The 23,847-nt window shown below is 42.7% G+C and overlaps 1 long non-coding RNA gene across 2 annotated transcripts in view; it reads left to right on the forward strand.

The window, feature by feature from the left end:
* Positions 1-23,847, forward strand: part of LOC127492625 (uncharacterized) — a 95,936-nt gene that overhangs the window by 69,891 nt on the left and 2,198 nt on the right. Inside the window, exon 4 of one of the 2 annotated variants that reach the window (XR_016222768.1) lies at positions 22,003-22,060. The exons of the other annotated variant lie outside the window; for it this stretch is intronic. This is a non-coding gene — a long non-coding RNA (uncharacterized LOC127492625). The remainder of the gene's footprint in view (positions 1-22,002; positions 22,061-23,847) is intronic. 2 annotated transcript variants of the gene reach the window in all.

Raw genomic sequence — 23,847 nt, forward strand, 5'->3', positions numbered from 1 at the left:
TCCTCCGCCTTGCGGCGCCGGCACACCGGGTTCTAGTCCCGGTCAGGGCGCCGGATTCTGTCCCGGTTGCCCCTCTTCCAGGCCAGCTCTCTGCTGTGGCCAGGGAGTGCAGTGGAGGATGGCCCAGGTACTTGGGCCCTGCACCCCATGGGAGAAGTACCAGGAGAAGTACCTGGCTCCTGCCATCGGATCAGCATGGTGCGCCAGCTGCAGCACACTGGCCGCAGCAGCCATTGGAGGGTGAACCAACGGCAAAGGAAGACCTTTCTCTCTGTCTCTCTCTCTCTGTCACTGTCCACTCTGTGTGTCAAAAATAATAAATAAATAAAAAAGAATTTGGAGGAACGTCCATTCTGTTCTCCATTAGAGCTGCACAATTTGCATTCCCACCAACAGTCTCAAGGCTGTGCCTGTGAACCTGACCTAGGCTGTGCCTGTTAACCTGACCTAGGGATAGAGGCCAGTTTGGGCTTTGTCAGACTCTCACTGCAGCAGAGCCAGCACTGAACTTCAGGGAAACGTCCTGAATTTATCTCACACCCTGCTCCTACTTGGAGTCTTGCTCTGCTGTCCGCCTTAGTTTGGGGGAGAGGTGGCAGTCGTAGACTCCTGGCGGGCTGGCTACAGAGGATCTGACTGCTCCGTGCAAATACACTGACTGGGAGGCAGAGGCGGCGGGACCCGGCTTGACTGAGTTTCATCATAACATGGCTGGTACTAGGTTTCAAGTCTGAAGTCTGGACTCAATTCCCTCTCTCTCCCCAACCAAAGCGGGAGGTGTCCCTCTTCCAGATGTGCTACTTGGAGCTGGGGTGGGGGAGAGGTGACAACTCCTTCCCTACCTTCTTCAGCGTATTTTTTTACTATACCAAAACCAGGCCCTGCGGCCTCTCAGCTGGCTCCCTTGACTCTTGTGAGCATGACAAGGTTCAAGTTAGTGTCTCCGTGGAGAGATGCTCACCAGAGCTTCTTACTCAACCACCATCTTGCCCTGCCATCCTAACTTTTGAAAGTGTGGTCGGTAAAGGCCAGTTGGGTTGAATATTTAATAAATGGTGCCCTAAGATACCCTGGGTGGCAGTACAATCCAGGTGCAGCTTCTGTAGGGGTGCAGTTAGTATACAGATCAGCACTCAAAGCCTGCATACCTGTTGACCCAGGACTGTATGCAGAGGCAATAATCGGACACAATAGAAAAGGAAATACTAAAGATGTTCATTGCAGAGCTGTTGGCAGTAACAATAATTTGAAACAACCTACATGTCACATGTGTAATCCATTCAGTGTGCTTGTTAGGAAAAGCTATACTATGTTAGGTAACAAATGAATCCTCCAATCATGGAGGCTTTACAGCCCAAAGATTTTTTTCCTTTGCTCACTCAAAGTCTGTTGAGAATCGGGCAATCTCCGCTGGGCAGCACCTTCTTCAGGCTGTTTCCTTCCTGGCGCTCCATCATCTCTGTGTGATGGCACCGGGGCAGGGCAGGGCAGGCCTATGCAAGGGCGCATCACTGCCTCAGCCTGTAGGTGACACACACCACTTCCACACTGAGCTGATCAGCCAGGACTGCTCACCTGAGCCTGCCTAGCACCAAGGGAGCTGGGATGTGTATCCTTCTGTGTGCCTCTGAAGAAGAAAGCAGGATGTGGTTGGGCTCTAGTAATCCATTCCACATGTGGCTGTTGAAAGTGCTATAGATCTTTCCTTACTACCATACAGGGCTGTCCGTAACATGGGATTCAGGAAGAAGAAGAATGGTTTTGGGTAATTTGTTTAGAGGGTAGAGGTAAGAGGCAGCACAGCCTAGAAGAAATATACAAATATGTATCTCTACATACAGATCGAAACACTTAGAACTTCCATACAAAAAAGTTGTTTCGTTGTTTTTGAGTGATGTGATTATAGATACCCGAGATTGTCATTTACATGATAGCGTGTGTCTCCATGAAGCATAGAAACAGCAGTGGATGTTTGGGGCTGCAGTTAAAGACAGCTTGGGATGCCTGCGTCCCATATCAGGGTACCTACTATGAATCCTGGCTCCTCTCCTTCGCATCCAGCTCCCGGCTGATGCACACCCTTGGAAGCAACAGGTGTTCAAGTACATGGGTCCCTGCCACCCACGCGGGAGACCTGCCTTGAGTTCCCAACTCTTGTCTCCGGCCAGCAACTCCAAATACCATGGTCCTTTTTATTGTTTAAATAAATGTAGTAATTTTTTTATCCTAATGAAATCTGTTCATTCCAGCAGACCAGTGCCTCCTGGATTCTTGCTGTTTGTATCATGGCCCAGGGCTGAGACTACTCAGGAAATACACTTTTCTGAATAACCACGAGGATCCAGGAAGACTTTCTTGCCTCTTTATGTGTCTGCCCACCTTTCCCTGTGTAGTCGCTCCCTGCCTTGTGAACACTTCCTCTTTAATTCCATTCCCTCCCTGTAGACAGTTCTCCAAGAAACACCCAGGCTACGCGCTACTCGCATTTGAGTTCACAGCTCCTGTTCTCTGTGCTGTGCCTATTCCACTCGTTGTACATCCTGCTTACTCATCCGAGTGTTTGTTCATCTGTGGGGCCTTCCAAGATTCAGCTCACCCTAAGCTGAGAGCCCACTGATTGCAGATTCCCTTGGAATTGATGTGTTTGGTAATCATGCTTAGACTCCCACATGTGCACCACCCATTGCTTTAGCAACTAAGCTACTGGAAGACAAAGACAATTTTCTCTGTAGCTATGGACATGTGTAACCTGATCTTCAAGGGAACCTGTTGAAGGAAGCATCATCAGATGACAGCCCAAGCTGCCACCCATCTGGGTCTACTGCTGCATTGAAAAGGAGGCCAGGCTTTCCAGCTAATGACTGAACGACTGAACGGGACAGAGCCTCAGCACTGGCCCATTCCTGTGGGAGGCAGGACTTCTCCATCAAGCAACTTCAACTCTATGTACAGCTTCCTGCGGCTGCCAGACCAGGTTTCTGCAAATGAGATCTTAAACATCAGAAGGAGATTCTCTCAGGGCTTGGGGGCCAGAGGCTGGAATCAGGACATTGACAGGGCAGGTTCCTATCATGGGCCCTGAACTCATGCTTCTCCCTTGGTTTCTGGGGCTGCCAGCTCTCTTGTTGATCCTTAGCATACAGCTCTATAACCAGTATCTGTGCCTTCTTTGTGTCTTATAAAGATACCTGACATTTCATTTAGGGTCTTCTTGGATAACCCAGAATTATCTCACTTTGAGATCCTTAATTAAACTTGCAAACGCCCCTTTTCCAAATAAGGTCACACCCACAGGTCTTAGGGGGGCAGGTCTTCAGAGAGTGGGGTGACACCATTCAGCCCAGTAAGAGCAGGGACTTCTGGGAAAATTGGCTGAAATTTCTCAGAATGACACTGTGGCCAGAGACCTTCTCCTTTAGTCTTTCTTCGCTCTTTCCCTTTTTTAATCATTAAATTTTTTGAAAAGATTTTATTTATTTGAAAGGAAGAGAAACAGAGAGGGAGAGACAGACAAAGCAAGAGAGTGAGTTTCTATCCACTGGTTCACTCCCATTAATGGTCACAAAGGCTGGGGATGGGCCAGGCAGAAGCCAGGAGCCTGGAACACCTTCCAGGTCTCTCATGTGGACGGCAGGGGCCCAAGTACTTGAGCCATCATCCACTGCTTTCCCAAGTATGTCATCAGGGAGATGGATTGGAGGCAGAGCAACCAGGACACAAAACCGTGCTGTGAAATGGGATGCAGGTGCCACAGGCAGTGGCCTAACCCACTGTGCCCACGGCACCAGCCCCTCTCTCCTTCCAGATGCCAGAACGGCACTGATCTGAAGACTCCCTCTCTTCATGCTCCATTTCCTTTTATTCTTCCAGGCATTTCCCCTGGCAGATCTCTTGTGTGTCTACCCCACCTTGATGAGTGCTTCTTGGAGGACTTGGACCGGTACACATAGTACTTGCCACCTGTTTGTTTGTTTTGATTATCTATTTATTTGAAAGAGTGACAGAGAGAGAGAGAGATGTTCAGTTCCCAAATGGTGGCAAGAAGCCAGGAGCCAGGAACTTCCATGAGGTCTCCCATGTGGGTGCAGAAGTCCAAGCATTTGGGCCATCTTCCTCTGTTTTCCCAGGCACATTAGTAGGGGCTGGATGGGAAGTGGAGCAACCGGGACTTGAATTGGTGCTCATTTGGGATGCCAGCGTTACAGAAGGTAGGTTAAGCTGATGTGACACAATGCCAGCCCCACCACACGTTTCTGAATGAACATGATGGGAAAAGTTCCTTCTTTCCATCACAGCTCAGGAGGCAATGTGAGTTGGATTTTATGCACAATGCTCTAATATTCCAGCACCATTGTTCGTTCTCCATCATAGCACAGGCCAGTCTCCACCGCCATTTTTCTGCTTCTCACGCGCCCCCCTCCTCAAGCTGCCCTACAAACACCTGAGAGCAAGTCGAGGCCAGCCTTCCCCTGCCAGCTCAGAGCTTGCTCCTTTTTTCTCTCACTCAAGGAAACACAGCATAATATAATGACTTGGTAAGCTGGAGCTACTCAATTTAAAAAGTAAATAATTTGTAAACTTTAGACCCCTTTCTTATTACCAGCTACAACTTCTTTCAACACACTTCATAATTGATTCTGATGTATCAGTGTTGTACAACACTGTTAAGAAAATTGCTGTAAACACAATAAAGCACAGCCTGCAAAAATGTCCAGTAGATGAGTGAAAAAATAAAATCCTGCTTTATGAATGGAATCATAAACCATTTTGCAATCAAAGTAATAAATGCAGTTCAGAAAATATTAATGCACTCCAGTTGGTAATTGCATTTGCTATTATCAAGTGCTTAGTAATATAGTGCTTAGCTATTCTAAAGTCACTCAGGTATGTTAAACAATTGAACATGTATCTGGGGAATGGCTTTGTTTAGCCTTTTTTCAATTTATGGAACAACATAATATTCAGTGTTTTCTATATCAAGCCTATGAACCAATAGTATTTTGTTACTGTAAAACCTATTAATATTATTTTTGATTGACAAATCCTAATTGTATACATTTATGGAGTACAATGTAATTCTTTCATATATGGTGTGGCAGGGTTAAATCAAGCTAATTAACATATCTATCATCTCACTTATCATTTTTATGTTGGCACATTTGAAATTTATTTAGTTATTTAAAAAAAGTAATACAACATAGTAGGTCTCAAAATGTAATGCATCTATCTACCTGAAGCTTTAACTCCCCATTCATTCCCTCCTCACCCCACCTTGCCTCTGATACCATCGTTCTACTCTTTACTCTTATGAGTTCAATTTCTCTTCCTGGCTTATTGCACTTAGTGTAATGCCCTTCATATTCATCCATGTTGTCATAAATGACAGAATTTCATTTTTAATGGCTGAATGGTATTCCACTGTGTTTATCACTCTGTTACTCTGTTGTCTTTATCCTTTGTTGAGGAATCATTTAGGTGGTTTTCAGATCTTGGCTATTGAGAACAATGCTACAATGAACATGGGAGGGTTACTATCTCTTCACCATATTCATTTAAATTCCTCTGGCTCCATATTAAGAAGCGGTATTATAGGGTTATTCTATTTGCATTTGTTTGAAGAATCTCCATATCTTTTCTCATAATGACTATAGTAATTCACATTACCAAAAACAATCGTAAGTTTCCTATTCCCCACATCTCTCCAACACTTGTTATCTTTTTTATTTGAAAGGAAGAGAGAGCATGCATGCTCCATCCACTAGTTCACTTCCCAAATAGCTGCAATGGCTGGGGCTAGGCCAGGCCAAAGCCATGAGCCCGGAGCTCCCTCTGGGCCTCCCACGTAGGCGGCAAGGGCCCATGTAGTTGACCATCTTCCGCTGCTTCCCCAGGCTCATTACCAGGGAGCTGGATCAGAAGCAGGACAGCCAGAACTAGAACCAGAACTCGAATATGGGATGCTGACCTTGCCAAGTGGCCCCCACAGCATCGTCCCACAACTAGAATTTTTATAAACAGGTTGCCAAGGGAATAGGTGGCCCGGTCACCAAACTCCACAGGATGCGTCAAGCAAGAGGCGACTTCCTTTGTGACCTTCTTCTCAACTGAGCTGTGAGAAACAGCCTTCAAGTAGCTGTGAGTAAGCAAGAATCCTGTGAGTGTGGAAGATCCAGGCCTTCTGCGGCGCGTCTAGGTACCACTTTACAACTCCCATCATCACATCAGCAGAACCACAACAAGCTCTGTGCGAGCCAAAAGGGAAAGTGCCATTGTAAAACTGAAGACAGCTGCTTCCATAATAGAACTAATTGCACACTGCATCACAGAACCAAATTAGCAGTGAAAACAGTTATAAAAACCGACAGACAGTGAAACATGACTCACTTAGGGAGCTGCTGCCAGTCAGGCACATTGTCATTGGCCACTGTTCAAAAACCCACACCTGCATTTTTTGAATAGTAAACATATAAGATGTAATTACTAGAAAAACATATGCCACTCTTCAAATGTGACAACAGGGTTTTTTTTTTCCCCCTTGAGACCATGAATGGCAAGGGACAAAACTGACCACAATACTTATTCATTCCCAGGAGTCTTTGCAAATAACTCAAAGCACAAGCAACGCTTAAAACTCCCTATTTATACATCAGCAGCTATCTTCAGCTTAAGCAATTCTAAAGGATTGCTTCCATGGGCAGAGTTTCTTAGACGACTTGAAGACCATCAGTGAAGGACAAATTAACATCGGAGATAGAAGAAACATCAGCTAGACAAGGCGTTGGCGTGATGGCCCAGCTGGAATATTCTGGCTGCAGTGAGCGGGTCTCTGCTCTGGCTGCTGTGTCAGCTACACAGTGATTGCTGTCTCAATAAAAAGCACATGTCCAGTGAAGACTTCGTGTGTTCCTGCAGTCTCGGCCCACACTGCTGCCTCCTCACCTGCAATCTGCCATGGAGAATTTGCAGGTTCCACGTAGAGTACACAAGCAGGAGCAAGTTCATGGAAAACGGATTGAAAAGATAAGCTTATTTTGCTGAAAAACTTGAAATCTATGCGGTATTTTCATAATGTATAGTTCCATTAACTTTTTGAAGATCCCTAGTATGCATGCATTTCAAAAGGTTTTGCACCAAACTAAATCATATCTTTTTTTTTTTTTTTTTTTTTTTTTTTTTTTTTTTTTTACAGGCAGAGTGGACAGTGAGAGTGAGAGACAGAGAGAAAGGTCTTCCTTTTGCCGTTGGTTCACCCTCCAATGGCCGCCGCGGCCGGCGCGCTGCGGCCGGCGCACCACGCTGATCCGATGGCAGGAGCCAGGAGCCAGGTGCTTTTCCTGGTCTCCCATGGGGTGCAGGGCCCAAGCACCTGGGCCATCCTCCACTGCACTCCCTGGCCACAGCAGAGGGCTGGCCTGGAAGAGGGGCAACCGGGACAGAATCCGGCGCCCCGACCGGGACTAGAACCCGGTGTGCCGGCGCCGCTAGGCGGAGGATTAGCCTAGTGAGCCGCGGCGCCGGCTTTAAATCATATCTTGAGTCCATTTTTAGCAAACTTTTTTAAGCCCCATAATCTGTGTCCTCATGCCAGGTACAACCAAAAGTATGATGCTTTTCCCTTCCCAGTGACAGGTGGTTACCAATGTTAGCAAACAAATTGCTTGCCTCCTGGTCACCAAGGTGTAAGGTAGCGACTGCTGGGAAAAAGTGCTTTGGACTAGAGCATGATAGTTTATCCTTAAACAACAGCTCACATCCTTGTCTGATGATGTTAAGTGTCCAGTTTGTGTGAAACAATATTAATCAGCAAAGAAGAGTGAGTAGAATTTCATTCCAACACAAATCGCAGAACAAACCTGTTCATTGTCCTCACGAAGAGTGTGCCTATGGAATGTACCAACTTACCTGTGGGAGCCCTGGCATTGCTGATGGATTGGAAAACAAGACAGTGACTAATCCTTCTTTCTCCTGCGCAATTAATTAACAGATCCAAAAACACTTGAGAGAATTCTTCTTGAGAGAACTTTTTTTGTCAGTGTGTAAGAGCTGGGTACTGAAAACTAGTCTGTTTTCCTCATGTGAAAGATGGTGGAAAATTATATAAATATTTTTCAAAGGTCACGTTGCTTCACAAATTCTAGAGGTGTTGTATAAGCAAAAGGAGGCATGAAATAACTGGTTTAAGAGTGTGAGTGTGGGGGCCAGTGTTGTGGTGTAGCAGGTAAAGCCACCACCTGCGACACCAGCATCCAATACGTGCACCAGTGCAAGATCTGACTGCTCCACTTCGAATCCAGCTCCCAGCTAATGTGACTGGGAAAATAGCAAAAGGTGGCTCAAGTGCTTGGACCCCTGCACCCACGTGGGAGACCTGAAAGAAGCTGCAGGCTGCTGGCTTTGGCCTGGCTCAGCCCTGGTCATTGAGGCCATTTGGGGAGTGAACCAGCATCTGGAAGATTTTCTCTCCCTCCCTCTCTCCCTCCCTCTCTCTCTCCCTCCCTCCCTCTCTCTCTCTCTGTAACTCTGCCTTTCAAATAAATAAATCATTAAAAAAAATACTGTGCATTGAATTCTGGATAAGGAATCCCTGTGTAGCTTTCATTGCTTAAAGTGCAATTGCTTACCTATTTGCTTCCATTCCAAGGTTGAGCTCCTTCAAGATAGGAACCAGCTTACTTGGGGCAGACATTTGGCACCATAGTTAAGGTGCAACTTGGATGGCCACATCCCTGATTAGCGTGCCTGAGTTCAAGTCCCAGATCCACTTCTGATTCCAGCTTCCTTCAATGTACACCAGGGAGGCAGCAGTGATGGCCCAAGTGTTTGATGCCCTGCCACCAATATAGGGGACCTGGATAGAGGTCTTGTTTCCTGGCTTCAGTCTGGCCCAGTTCCAGCTGTTGCAGGCATTTGAGGCATGAACCAGTAGATGTAAGATTTCTCTTTGTGGTTGTTACGTCTCTAGAACGTTTTCAAATAACAACAAATAAACATTTTAATAGAAAAGAAACCAACTCATTCATCTTTGAATCCTTTAACTTCAGCTGTGCTGAGTTACCTGGATTTGCCATATTGATCCCTTCAGGATTCAGCTTGACTGACAGACACGGTTAAGAAGAAATCAGAGCCTGGTTCGTTTCCTCGGAGTGACAGGGAGGTCTGCGGAGCAGCTGCTCATCCTACAGGCTCCTTCAAAGGATGGTGCACAAATGTGCAAGCTAATTCGATTCTGAGGTCTCATTTTTCAAGGTCCATTTCTGAAGAAGGCAGGCAGAGAATCTGTTAGACTGATGGGTCTCTCGCGTTGACTGCATTGCTAGGCCAACTTCTGGAACAGATGAAGGGCAATTTGAATCCCAAATCTCTCTTCAAGTCTATCAGTTGTGGCGGAATCAAAATGTTAAGCTGGAGGATTTAGAGCACAGGGTAGATATTCATCCTGCTCCTTGTATTTGCATAGACCAGACGAGGGTAACCTGTAGATCATACAGTAAATGGCCAAAGTTCAGGACTGTGTGTGCATGGCTCTGAAATGACCAGCATGTATGTTGAAGAAGCCTAGATTTTTTCCCTGTAAGTATGTACCATTGAAGTAAAAAACACTAAAGAGGACATGTGATTGCCAAGCCTTGAAATGCTTTCACGTTATCAGCTTCTTGTTAGCGGGAACATAAACTTTAGTGCCAGCCAAGTGCTAACAAGTGGTCTTTCATGCCAGCAGCACTCTTAATTCCCTGGTCCTCAGTACTTTTTTTTCCTCCTATGGCAATATTTTAGCAAGTTATTGAGTTTTACTACTGCAGCTTTAGGAAAAGCCGCTAGAGCCCTGGAGAACTTGTGATTTCCTTCATTTAATCTTTCCGTGTCCTCCTCAAAATGAACTGTTATGACTCTTTAGATAAAACCAGCAAGAACCTAAGAATAACTTTGGCTACATTTTTGAAATGTCAGTCCAGTGAAAGAAACCACACCCATACAGGTCTGTAACCCCAGAACCTAGGAGTCAGGTTTTTTTGGGGGAGAGCATTAAAAAGAGCCCCAAATATCATGAATAGAAGGCTCTAGAAATGAGTGCAAAAACTTCCTGATTTTCCTCCAGTCCAGAGGTTGGAGTGGGGGCAGGGAAGGCATAACAAGGGAACGTGCCAATGTTAAGTTATCTGTGAATGACAGGGCCTGAGATGGATCTGACAATGACTGCTCAGGCGGCCTGCCCTGCAGAGTCCTGGAAATCTGTTGAGTCCATTCCACACCTGCCACTCCTATACTCCATGGATTATGAGATACTTCTAGGCCGGCGCCGCGGCTCACTAGGCTAATCCTCCGCCTAGCGGCGCCGGCACACTGGGTTCTAGTCCCGGTTGCCCCTCTTCCAGGCCAGCTCTCTGCTGTGGCCAGGGAGTACAGTGGAGGATGGCCCAAGTGCTTGGGCCCTGCACCCCATGGGAGACCAGGATAAGTACCTGGCTCCTGCCTTCGGATCAGCATGGTGCGCCGGCCGCAGCGCAGTGGCCGCGGTGGCCATTGGAGGGTGAACCAACAGCAAAGGAAGACCTTCTTTCTCTCTGTCTCTCTCACTGTCCACTCTGCCTGTCAAAAAAAAAAAAAAAAAAAAAAAAAAAAGATACTCCTAGTCCATTTCCCTGACTGCAGATTGGCCTCTGTCCTCCATGGTGCCACTGGAAGCAAGTCATCCTGGCTTAAAGCTCTCTTTGGATCCTCATCACAGGGGAAAACTCCCAAGCTTGCATGCGTGGTGTGGAGCTGGCCCCGCCTCACCTGGCCCTCCAGCTCCAGTGCCCTGGCACTCCCAGCACCAGCGCTGCAGGCCCACAGGCTGCCACCACACCATCCTGTGTTTCAGGTATTCATGACTTTTCAAGGCCGTTTCTCCTCCTGCCTGCTCACAAATTGCCCAAGAATCACTTCCTTGTAGAAGTCCCCTCCCGCCCATCTACACTCTCCCACTGAATTAAACTCCACTTTAATTCTGTGTTCTTTTTCCACCTGGGAAAAGGTTCACACCATTCACATTATTATAAAGGTTCACACCATCCACATTATTGTAACCACTACTGTTGCCAGGATCATTAACTGGCTTTCCTTTTGTAGAATACTGCCCTGAAAACAGGCTTGCTTCCAGTTCCTCCCTGTGTATCTCCAATCTACAATAAGGTTCTGGAGGAACTCCACATCTCCCGTCATCCCGCAGGCCAGAGACTTCTGCATCAGCCTTGCATTCGGAACGAAGCTTGTGTGTTTCCTTTCAGTAGCCAATGAAGACTGACTCCGTGTGTCTTTTTTCATTTGGCTGTCCAGAAATTCAGCTAATTCCATTAATTTTCATTATCCAGGGCTTTCTTGTTGAACTGAATAAACTTTAGCCCTTTGTTCTGCTATCCATTCTGCAGTCACCTTAGTTATTTGACTCTTGTTTTACCTTGCTGTGACTTGTCTTTGTTTTATGTACGTTATATGTATATTATGGTGCCTTAAATATTTTTAAACTAAATATTACATCTGAGAAAAGAATTTAGAAAATCAAAGCTATTTCCCAAATTGGAGTTATATCCAGATTCATATAAAACATGAATAGGGGTTAAGGAAGACAGATGGAATGAAGACGAGCAGGACTAAGAAAGGAAGGGATGGGGCATGAGGAGAGGGATCAAAGAAAAATATTTAATATTCAGAATGTGGATGTTTGCCTTACATCAGATAGTCACTGGAAGTGATCAAGTTAAGGTGACATGCAATCTCCTTTATGAAGCTTCCAGTAGGTTGGAAATACAAAGGTCTTGTTACGCGGGTTCGAGGATGGGGGCTAGAAGGAAATCTATTTTCCCTCTTTGAAGAGCAGATACTCCATGTCAGTCACAGAACTAAAATGTAGGTCTTCTCCATTCATGAAATTCAGATTTTGAAAACTTCTTCAGTGAGGTTGAGTAATTAGGACTTTGTGGAGAAGCAGTTTAGAATAAAGGGTCGTGAAGGGTGAGTGCTGTGGCACCACTTGGAAAACCCACTTTCCATATCCAAGTACCTGACCTAAGTCCCAGCTACTCCAGGCTTCCAATCCAGTTTTCTGCTAATTTGCCTGGGAAGCAGCAGCTGAAGGCTCAAGTGCTTGGGTTCCTGCTGTCCACGGGGGAGATCCAGAGGGAGTTTCTGGTTCCTGGCCTCCTGACCTTGCCCCTGCTCTTGCAGGCATTTGAGGAAGTGAACTAGTGAATCAAAAATTTCTCTTTCTCTCTCTCTCTGCCCTACTCTGCCTTTCAAATAAATGAGTAAATCTTGAAAAATAAATCACAAATAAGCCTTTAAAATATGCTAATACTCACTGACATTAGACATTAAAGATAGTTTCCTAAATAAAAAAACTGGCCAATGCTATTTTTAAATCATGTGCTAAGCACCTCCAGTGAGAAAGCAATTTTGTTTAACCATTGATTTGGGTTTTTTTTTTTTTTTTTTTTGGCACTTTATGTTACATTATGCTCATCTGATCCTCATAAAATTCTATGAGAAAAGTAGGACAGATAGTAACAAAAGTATAGAGAGGCAGAAGTACAGTAGGTGCTCAGTGCTGTCAATGATGTGATTCTGGGCTATTGGTGGAAATGATGGAAGAGGGTTCATCAGGAGCAGAGGTATTTGTGTCAACACATGGAAAATGTAGATTGCTGGAAATTATGAAATAAAGGAACAGAATAGCACAACTGGAGGACTTCAGGAATGTAAGAGACTCTCACTGTGATGGTTTACAATTCATGAATCTGAAATACTGGAGCTTAGAGTCAGCTGTTTCCCTGGGTTTGTGACATCCTGCATTAAATCACTAGATTTAGGTAAGAGTGGCAGTAAAATTTTGTTTTGAATTTTCAAATTCACATTATAGAAAACCATAAATATTGTACAATTTCCATTGAAAGACTTAAAATGCATTTTAAGAGATAAATGTTATAAACATTTCAGACATTGAACTAAACAATAAGCAAGGAAATGAAAATCGCCCATAATTTCACCATTCAGAATACACATGGTAGACTTTGGCTTTTGGAACAGATCATTCCTGTTACCTCTGTATCTGCTTGTGAAGGATGTATACCTGTGCATTAGACACACATGTACACATGTGTATCTGACATACACTTACTGAGTTCTTTGTCAGTGTCACTCTTGGAATAATGAAAGTTTTATAATGTTCAGAACTCTTTTTCAAAATTTCAAAAGTATCAGTGCTAAATATATCCTTCCTGATGGATTTTTGAGTTGTTCTTATAAAATCCAATTGGAATCTATCAAAATTACATTAGACCCATGAATCCATTTGTAAGGAATTGATTTGTGAATATGTACACACACAAAATTTGAACTTCTCATCCTTCAGCTTCCACCTCTCCACCCCATCTTAGCATTGTCTTGTAAGCATTTTTATGTCATCATTGAAAACATAATTTTCAAAGGCTACTTAACATTTCAAGATATCAATTAATCATTTCCATACTTCTGGAAATTCAAGTTGTAGGGTACTTTTGCATTGCTTTGTTTGTTTGTTTTGCTGTCATAACAGTGGCATGAACATCTTTGCCTGCAAATCTTTGTTTGCATGAATCGGCCTAAATAATCAAGGGGTATTAGAGCGTATAAAGATTCTTACATATATATGACTGATTTGCTCCAAAAGAATTTGTAACAATTTAAGCTCTCATAAATCATATATGAATGTTCAGCTCTTGTACCCTCATTAACATTAAGTATTACCATGTGTGTTTTCTTTAATTTTGCCTATTGCAGGGATAAAAACAATGCTATCTCATTATATATATTAACATATCTTTTATCAGTACTAAGATTAAGCTGTCTCTTCTTTATTCTCCATTTACATATCTTCTGTTATGAATCATCAGTTCATGTCCTTTTTCCAATTTTAAAATCAAGGCAACCTGGTTTTCTTATTGATTTACAAAGAGATCTTTAGACATGAAGTTTAGCTGTCCTTGTCTGTCATCTTGGTTAAAATATTTATGTAAGCTTGAAGCTTGTCTTTTACTCTTCTTTTTGATGGTCTTTCATGTTCAAGAGTATTCTGCTTTTATAGACATAATAGTAACTAGTTTTTCCATATTATTTCCATTATTTCTTCCAGTAAATTTCTTGTTAGACTGTCATTCCAAATATTGAGATCAATTAAATATAGATTTTAAATTTGATTTCTTACAGTTAACCATTTAATCCATATGAAATTAATCTTGTGTATTATATGAGCATAACATTTACTTTAATCCTTTTCCCCAAATATTCAACTTTCTCTACACTCAAATGGAACCTACATTTATTGCTTGGTTTTATAATAAAATTCATCACAAAGATTTTAAAAATAACTATTGGATTGTTTCAAGATATTAAGTTTTATTTAACTCATTTGCTCATTGGTTCTTTGCACTAGTGTCACTTTTTGGACTACTATTGTTTTGTAATGTTCAGAAGGATATAAATACATCTATCCGCATGGATTTTTGAATTATTTTTTAAATCCGGTGGAAATTTCATTTGGAGAACATTTCCGTCTTAGCTCATCAGTAAAGTATCTATGAGCACATCTCATGGGAGAGCCCTGATCTGAACTGAGGGCACAGCAGTGAGTCCAAGCAATACGCATGCCCAAGGAGGCCGAGGTCCAGGACTCTGAGTGTCTTTCAGCACATGAATTTTTTTAAAGATTTATTTACTTATTTATTTGAAAACCAGAGTTACACAGAGAGAGAAGGAGAGGCAGAGAGAAAGAGAGAGAGGTCTTCCATCCTCTGGTTCACTCCCCAGTTGGCCGCAATGGCTGGAGCTACACCAGTCTGAAGCCAGGAGCCAGGAGCTTCTGGGTTTCCCACGTGGGTGCAGGGGCCCAAGGTCTTGGGCCATCCTCTGCTGCTTTACCTGCTACACCACAGTGCTGGCCCCTCGACACATGATTTTACATCATCTTCTGTATATTTTGGTAAGCGTCTGTGCCCCCCCACCAAAGGATCCACTTCACGCCTAAGAATCCCGTCATTTCCAATTAGAGCTAGTCCAGAATTTCATCCTATGTGTGTCTTTGCTTACTGTTGTATTTCCGAGTGTCAAATTCAGTGCTTTGGCATAGCACAGGAACAATAACAAAAACCTTGCTGAATGGATACATTTATATTTCAATTAAATATACAAATAATTTTTTCACCTTGGTATTGGTACATACTCTCTCTATTATATGCATACCAAATTACCCCAAGAGCAGCAACATACATTAAAACAACATACCACTATTAGTTCAAAGTTTCTGTAGGTCAGGGATTGGCCAGGGCTTAGCTGCATCCTCTGGTTTTGCCCTTTCCGATGTCTGCAAAAAAGGTTTTGACGGGAGTCTGCTGTCTCGTGTGAAGGCTCAGCTTGGGGAAGACCAGCTTCTGAGCTGATTCTCATGGCTGCTGGAAAGCTTCAGTTCCTTGAGGGCTGTTGGCGCGAGGTCAGCCTCAGAGTGTTGCCTGATGGGAGTACCCAACACGGTGCTCGCTTCATCAAAGGAGGCAAAAGAGGGAATAACTTTCATAAAGAAACTTACACTCTTACTGTAACTAAATTGCTAAAGTAGCAATCTTAAGGGGACTGTGAATTTGATTTCCTTGAATACTACCAGATTCTAACAGTGGAGTCTGAGAAATGCCCTTCATGGTTCTGGCAGGTGAGAGGGAAGAGTAATAATTGTGCAATATGCCCACAGCCTTTACCATGGCAAAGAGCTACTGTCTGGGAGACAGGACTTTCCCAGAACTTCAGCCCTGGAGGGGGTATTTCTCCCACCCCTGTCTCCTCTGGCCTTTCTGTTTCATCAAAGGGGGAGGTGGAGCTACGGACCTGTGAGGTTCACAGCTCAGAACATGCCTGAAGTATCCGGTGTTCCTTCACCCGTCACCACCAGGACGGGGCTTCTACCTGCAGCCCTCCAGGGCTCCTGTGCGAGAGTGGATTGCGGCTTAAAGAGCTGCGAGATGGGGATGCTGTGAGGAGGAGCACCCAGAGGGCCCAGCCTCAAACGGAGACGCAGAATCAGGAGCACCAGGGGAAGAGGGCCTCTGGCATCTACAGCTACACAAAACATTCAATCTGCCAACTCAGCCAGATGAACATACGCACCTATTTTCCCTCAATTCCTATTACGCAGCTGTTATGTATGGAGCAGGACTTGGCTACCTGGACTCATGAAGGTGTTGAAATCATGAAGTCTTATATTAATGGTTGATGGATTAAGGATGGAGACTGATCTACTTATGGCTTCTGGTGGGAGGTCTTCCGGTCCCTGGGTACTTGGCCTCAGACGCTTGTTTCTGCAAGAGGGATGATTGTATGAGCTGCTGGTGTTTCCTGTGTGTGTCTCTCTTCCTGACTCACCCCGCGATCATTCCTCCACACCTGCTCCAGCAGCGCCAGAAGGCACCAGAAGCCAGACTAATGGAGCCAAGCAATCCTGAGCTGTGCACTCCAAAATAGAACGTGAAGTAAACCTTTTCTTTCTTAAAGAATCTCCTCTCAGGTATTAAAGTCATGAAAATGGACTGATCTAGCAACATAAAATATTTCAGCAAGAAGTCTCAAGGATGCTAAAAGGCAAGGAGAAAAAACACAGTCTGATAGTATACAAAACAAGCATCAGAGTCAGACCCAGGATGACATAGCTTTTGGAATTATCAAACAGGATGTTTAAAATAATTATAATTAACATGCTCAGGGCTCTGATGGAGAAGAGAAGACAACATGCAAGAATATGTGGTAATGTAAGCAGAGAGATGGAGACCCCAAATAAGGAGCAAAAGGAAATGCTGGAAATAAAAAAAAAAAAAAAAAGAAAACCACTGTAACAGAAACAGTAAAGGCCCTAGTTCATCAGTAGACTTGACATGGCCAAAGAAAGGATCAAGGAGCTGGAAGAGAGGTTAACAGAAGTTTTCTAAACTGAAGTCATGAGAAATAATAAAGAAAACAAGATAAAACAAAAATCAGAACAGAGCCTTCAGGCAATGAGGGGTATTTTCAAGTTTTAACATCTGTTAATTAGAATACTAGAAGGAGAGGAAAAGAGGATGCAGCTGAAGAAATTTTTGAAGTCACAATATCTCAGAGCTTTCCAGAACTGATGACAGACACAAAACCACAAATCCGAGAAGCTCAGAGGACACCAAGCAGGATAAATAACCAAAACGCCAGAAAAACAAGAAACCTCCACATGTCACATTCAAACTGTTGCAAATCAAAGATAAAAACCTTGAAAGAAACTATAGAGGAAGGCAGGACATACGTTTTTTTGTTGAGGAAAAAGGACAAGAATTACAGCATATTTCTAATCAGAAACAATGAAAGCAAGAACAGAGTGGATTTAAATATTGAAAGTGCTGAAAGAAAAACTCCCACAAATTTAGAACTCTATATCCACCAACAGTATCCCTCAAAAATACAGGAGAAATACTTCCTCAGATTAAAAAAAAATTGTGGGAATTAATGACCAATAGAGAGATCCTGAAAGAAATGTTAGTAAGTTCTTCAGGAAGAAGGAAATTGATACAGGTCAGAGAGTTGCAGCTGTATAGAGAAAGGAGTGTCAAGGAGTAAATGCAGGTAACATCTTTTCCTCTTCATTAGTAATTGATCTAAAAGCAAAGTGTGTAAAGCAATAATGTCTTAGGTGATTATAGCACATGGACAAGAGAAATGAATGACAACAATGTAACAATGAACAATAAAGAGAAATTGTGAATTGTTTGTTATATGGCATCTACACTAAATGTTAGTGGTGGTGGTGTTCTTTGAAGGTGGACTTTATTGGTTTAAAAATGATATTATAGGGGCCGGCACTGTGCCACAGCAGGTTAAGGCCCTGGCCTGAAACGCTGGCATCCCATATGGATTCTGGTTCTAGTCCCGGCTGCTCTTCTTCCAATGCAGCTCTCTGCTGTGGCCTGGGAAAGCAGTAGAAGATGGCCCAAGTCCTTGGGCCCCTACACCCACGTGGGAGATCAGAAGAAGCTCCTGGCTCCTGGCTTTGGATCGACACTTCAGCCATTGCGGCCATCTGGGAGTAAACCAGCGGATAGAAGATCTCTCTCTCTGTCTCTACCTCTCTCTGTAACTCTGTTTCAAATAAATAAAAATAAATCTTTTTTAAAAATTAAAAAATATAAATGATATTATAGCGGCCATTGCTATAGCAGGCTAAGCCTCCGCCTATAGTGCTGGCATCCTTTTGGGTACTGGTTCATGTCCTAGCTACACCTCTTCTGAACTGGCTCTCTGCTATGGCCTGGGAAAGCAGTAGAATATGGCCCAAGTGTTTGGGCCCTTGCACCCACATGGGAGATCCAGAAGAAGCTCCTGGCTCCTGGCTTCGGATTGGCCCAGCTCTAGCCATTGCAGCCATTTGGGGAGTGAACCAGTAGCTGAAAGACCTTTCTCTCTGTCTCTACCTCTCTGTCTGTAACTCTACCTCTCAAATAAATAAAATATTTTTATAGAAAAAGATATTATAAATTCTAGAGTAATCACTAAAATTTTTAAGAGGAACAAAATCTATACAGTAATACATGAAATAAAATGGAATTACATAAAGTTCTCATTAAAGATAGAGAAGGCAGAAAAAGAGGAGAAATAAACCATCAGTGTGACAAATTGGAAAGTTACAAGTATCATAAATATGAATCTGACCACATTAACAGTCACCTTAAATGTGACTGGTAAAATTAACTAAATAAAACATAGGATCCAGCTATGTTGTTTATGAGAAATCCACTTTAAATACCCAAGTAAGTTAAGTGTAAAGGGATAAAGATATGCTGACTCGAATAAATGAAAACTGGAGTTGTTATATTCAGACAAAGATAACTTCAGAACAAGGAAATCATGAGAGATTGAGAAGAATCACCATTGTGGCACAACGGGTTAAACTACCACTAACAATGCTGCAATCCTAAGTTGGAGCAATGGTTGGAGACTCAGCTGTGCACTTCTAATCCAGCTCCCTGCTAATGACCATGGGCAAGCAGCAGAAATTGGCCCAAGTCCTTGGACCTCTGCTACCCACACAGGAGACCAGGATGAAGTTCCTGGCTCCTGGCTTCATCTTAGCCTAGCCCTGACCATTGCAGCCATTTGGGGACTCATCAGTGGATGAAATATCTCTTGCTCTCTTTGTTTCTCCCTCTGTCTCTGTTACCCTACCTTTCAAATAAATGAAATAAATCTAAAAAAAAAAAATGAGCATTATGTGATGAAAAAAGGAATCTGTCCTCCAAGAAGATATTACAACCATTAATGTGTATATGCTTAACAAAAGATCACCAGAATACATGAGGAAAATGAATCGAAGTGCAAGGAGAAATAGGCAAATTCGCTAATATAGCTTGAGACTTCACTGCCTGTGTGTTAGCAACTGATCAATCAGACAGAAAGAAATGAGGGGATCCTATGAACTGATGGCGCGGTCCATCCAGTTGATCTCATTGCCATCTCTGGCACACTCCCACGATAGCAGAATCCGCACCCTTCTCAAGACCACGTGTGGGAACACAAGCAACTTCAAAGTATAGACATCATTCAAAGCATGTTCTCTGATCACAACAGAATTAAACTAGACATCAGTCGCAGAAAGAGCTGGGAAGTATTTCTGAATATTTGGAAACTAAACACACTTCTAAATAATACTCGGGTCAAATACATCTCAAGAGAAAAATTTTAATGTTTTGAATTAAATGAAAATGAGAATTTGACATAAAAATTTGTGGGATATGGTCAAAACAATACCTAAAATATTTAACAGCATTAGAAAAAAAGGAAAACTTAAAGTTAGCCACATAGCATTTGTGAATGAATTTTGTTTATAGGAATAATTTTTTTAGGGTACTGAAAACTTCAGTTCTCTAGGACAGATTTCACAAATTCAGCTTAGCATAGATTATTTTTAAGGTACACGGAGTTTTAAGAATTTAGTCTATTTTATGCCACACATGCAAATACAAAGCATTTCTGTACGGATGGCTATGAAATAAAAACAAGTTTGACATCAGCCATTACAATTTTACTATAGCATGATATAGAAGAAAAGCCCTCAGGTTTTGGTTTTTAGGACTCCTTTGTATTCTTAATTATTAATAATTCTGAAGAATTTCTATACATGGCTTATATCATGTATAGAATATCTATCATATTAGAACTTAAAAGAAATTTCAAAAATAGTTATTAGTTGATTCTTAAATAATAATAAACCCATGACCTGCTAATGTAGCATATTTTAATACAAAGTAACTGTATTTTGACAAACAAAAGCATTCAGGGAGAAGAATGACATCTTTCTTCAATGTCTGGTTTAATACCAGATTAAGCGGATTCTCATATTGCTTCTGCATTCAATTCTTTGTGATGTCCGGTCTTGACTGAAGCCTATGCAGCAAGTTCAGCCTCACACAAGTGTGTAGTTGGAAAAGGAGAGTAATAGCCTTTTAAATCGTGATTATTCTTTGATAGTACACCAACACTCAACAAGCGGCAGATTCTTTAAGAATAGTTTCAATATGGAATCAAACTATATCAACAACTTTCCTTGTTCATACCAATACATTAAAATCAATGGGTTTATTTTGCAGGTTCAGTGAACTTTTTACTTCTGCATGATTTTATAATATCATGCCCTGGTCATTTGGAAAATGTATCACTGAGTTATATAGATATTGCAAAAGTTGACACACTTCATAGTGCAGTAGCAACAAATCACACCATTAACATCACACCAGTCTTCTTGGAAAAGGCTTCAAGAATCAGGAAACTGTCAAGCTCACAGTGGCAGATACAAATTTTCCAAAATTCAAATTTTTGCTTGATAGCTCAAGTTTTATTGTTGGCAACAAATACTGTCAGTTGTTTTCCTTGAAGTGACAAGTTCACTTTGTTCCTTTTTGACAAAATGTCTGCCAAATACCTAAGTATGAATAACCATAGTTTGTCAGTCATTCTTCCAAGTAAAAATGGCATTTTTTTAGGGGAACAAACCCTCCTAATTCAGCTCCCTCCTCAAATACCTGCACAGATGCGTATTGTACTTCCATATGCAGCACAATGCTTCACGTATACTTCCTGGCTGGTCACAGTCAAGGGTTGAGATTTAGTCTTTTGAGTTTTTACTGTTTGACATTAAACTGGTTCTTTGCCCTCTGTGAGTACACAGGGATAAAAGAAAATACGATCGGATGGCTAGCACAGTCTGATGTCACTACTTCAACTGGGACTACGGTGCTGGCTCCTTTATCCACCCTCGCTTTGGAGTCATCAGTACAGGTGTCAGCACAATAAAAAAGGCAGATAATGCCTTTGTATTTTTATGAAAAGAATTTTTATGTCATGGATCCCTTGAAAGTTCTTGCAGGATCCCAAGGACTTTAAGAATTGCTGTGTAGGAAGTTCACTGAAGATAATAAAGAGATCTCAGCTGTCGTGTGCAGATACAGTGCCTGCCACCTCTACTCCACCATAGGCATCCAACGGCATCCTGAAGCAACACTTGGAGATGTGGCAAATGTAGAAGCTAAGCAAGCCCTAGCCTCAGTACAGAATTGCAGGCAATGCTGCTGTTAACAGAGAGAAAGGGTAAATGAGAACAGCCTATTTATCCAGACTCCCTGTGCAGTATAGCAATTTTGCAGGTGATTGTTCCAGAAGGTGATGATTATCTCTCACTGCTCTAGATTGACAGAGGTGGTGGGGGCAGAAAACTGCTTTTCAGAAGGAACACGGGTGGGATGAGCTAGCGATGGAACTGCGACCACACAGATCCACCATTCCTGAACACACACCACGCTGGTGGTCAGTGAAATGTTGGGCACACTTTCATTTTGATGAAAAAGGAGGAGAGCACTTCAGAGTTGACGTGACTGTTCGAACATGGCTTGTTCAGATAAATGTAATTCAGACAAACGTGTTTTGCCCTTACAGTCATCTTGCTGGATCTACAAGGGACTCTCTTCTCCTCTCAGACAGTAGTGGGCTAAATGTAAGTGGAAAACATTGTGTATTTCTGGATGGCTGGGGAGACAAACAAGCTGTGACACCAAGGGTGCGAGCAAGCAAAATTCGGGGGCTGTTAACCCATACCACCACGTCCTGCAACCCCCTGCCCTAACCCTCCTTCTGAGCTTTGAGGAGAAAAGCAACTTCTAGGGCTAAAAAGCAGATATGGGTATAAACAAAATTAAAAAGGTCTTTCAGTCTGTAGCTGTAATAAGCTTTCAGCAGAAATCAAATGTAATTAGCAAGTACGATAATATAGTTTGCTTCATTTAGCTCTTCAGTGGATTTATAAACAAATTCTGCCGGTTAACTTGTAAACCAGATGCATCCACTACACTCTGGCTAAGCACGTTACAGAGACAGCTTCGTGCAGGTGCAAGAAATACAACAGCATAACCCAGTTTTCAGTTTGCCATCAGAAATGTGGGCAACAACGTACACGTACCGTTTTGAGATGCTCTCCAGTAAAGATGGCTGACAAATAGTTTCATCTGAAGAATTAAGAAAGAGAAGTTGAAGAGCAGGACTCAAATTCTCATAGCGCACATGTGCTTATATTGTCATGCTTCCATGAAGATGACCTCAAGTGTCATTTGGGATCCGAGACGGCACTGAATGCTGGTTACTCCAGTCAGAATATTAGTGGTAACTGTGAGGTGAAATCAGAGATGTTTTTCAAATGTTTCTGTACTTTTAGTATTTTATCCACACCACTTTTACAGTGGGAAAAAATAATTTGGAAAAAGAAATAAAAACAAAACTTAGAGTTCATCCCAGAAAAGATTTTAAAACCATAAATTATTATTTTATTTTAACCACATGTTAGCCTGTTTGAGAAACTTGAATCTTTTTTTAAATATTTATTTACTTATTTGAAAGGCAGAGTTACAGAGAGGCAGAGAGAGAGGGAGAGAGAGAGAGAGAGAAGTCATCCATCTACTGGTTCACTCCCCAAATGGCTGCAACAGCCAGAACTGGGATAATCTGAAGCCAGGAGCCAGGAGCTTCTTCTGGGTCTCCCAAGTGGGTATAGGGGACCAAGGACTTGGGCCATCTTCTGCTGCTTTCCTAAGCCATAGCAGAGAGCTGGATCGGAAGTGGAGCAGCCGGGTCTCGAACCAGCGCCTGTATGGGATGCCGGCACTGCAGGTGGCAGCTTTACTCACTATGCCACAGCACCAGCCTCAAAACTTGAATCTTACATAGTGTGTGCCACACACTGTCAGGCTTATAAAATATAGTAACAACAATCCTTGTATCTAGGAGCTGAGAACTCAACAGGCAAGGCAGATGGTAAATAACTCAGTGTGCTCCCAGAAAGGACTGAGCGGAGGCCATCGGATCCCAGGAAGGGAGGAACTAACCTCACAGAGAAGTTAAGGAAGTGTCCACAGAGCAGATGATGGCATTTCCATTAGGTCTGTAAAAATTCTTAATAGGGATACAAACAACACTGGGAACTTACTATTGCCCTGACTTAGGTGACATAAAAAAGGCTATAGGATCTCCATTGATAGTGCTTTCTAGAAACGCACATAGACTTGTTGAAATGTCTGGATTCTCGCCATATTAACTGTCAGTAACAATAGGATAAATCTGGAAATACCTTTAACACTGATTGTCTATATATTCTGATCCTTTGTATTTTCTTTTAAAGATTTATTTATTTATTTGAAAGTCAGAGTTAACAGAGAGAGAAGGAGAGGCAGAGAGAAAGAAAGAGAGGTCTTCCTAATTGGCCACAGTGGCCAGAGCTATGCTGATCCGAAG

Source organism: Oryctolagus cuniculus, chromosome 16 (genome assembly GCF_051225735.1).
Source record: "Oryctolagus cuniculus isolate XC-2025 breed Fujian yellow rabbit chromosome 16, ASM5122573v1, whole genome shotgun sequence".
Taxonomy (NCBI): domain Eukaryota; kingdom Metazoa; phylum Chordata; class Mammalia; order Lagomorpha; family Leporidae; genus Oryctolagus; species Oryctolagus cuniculus.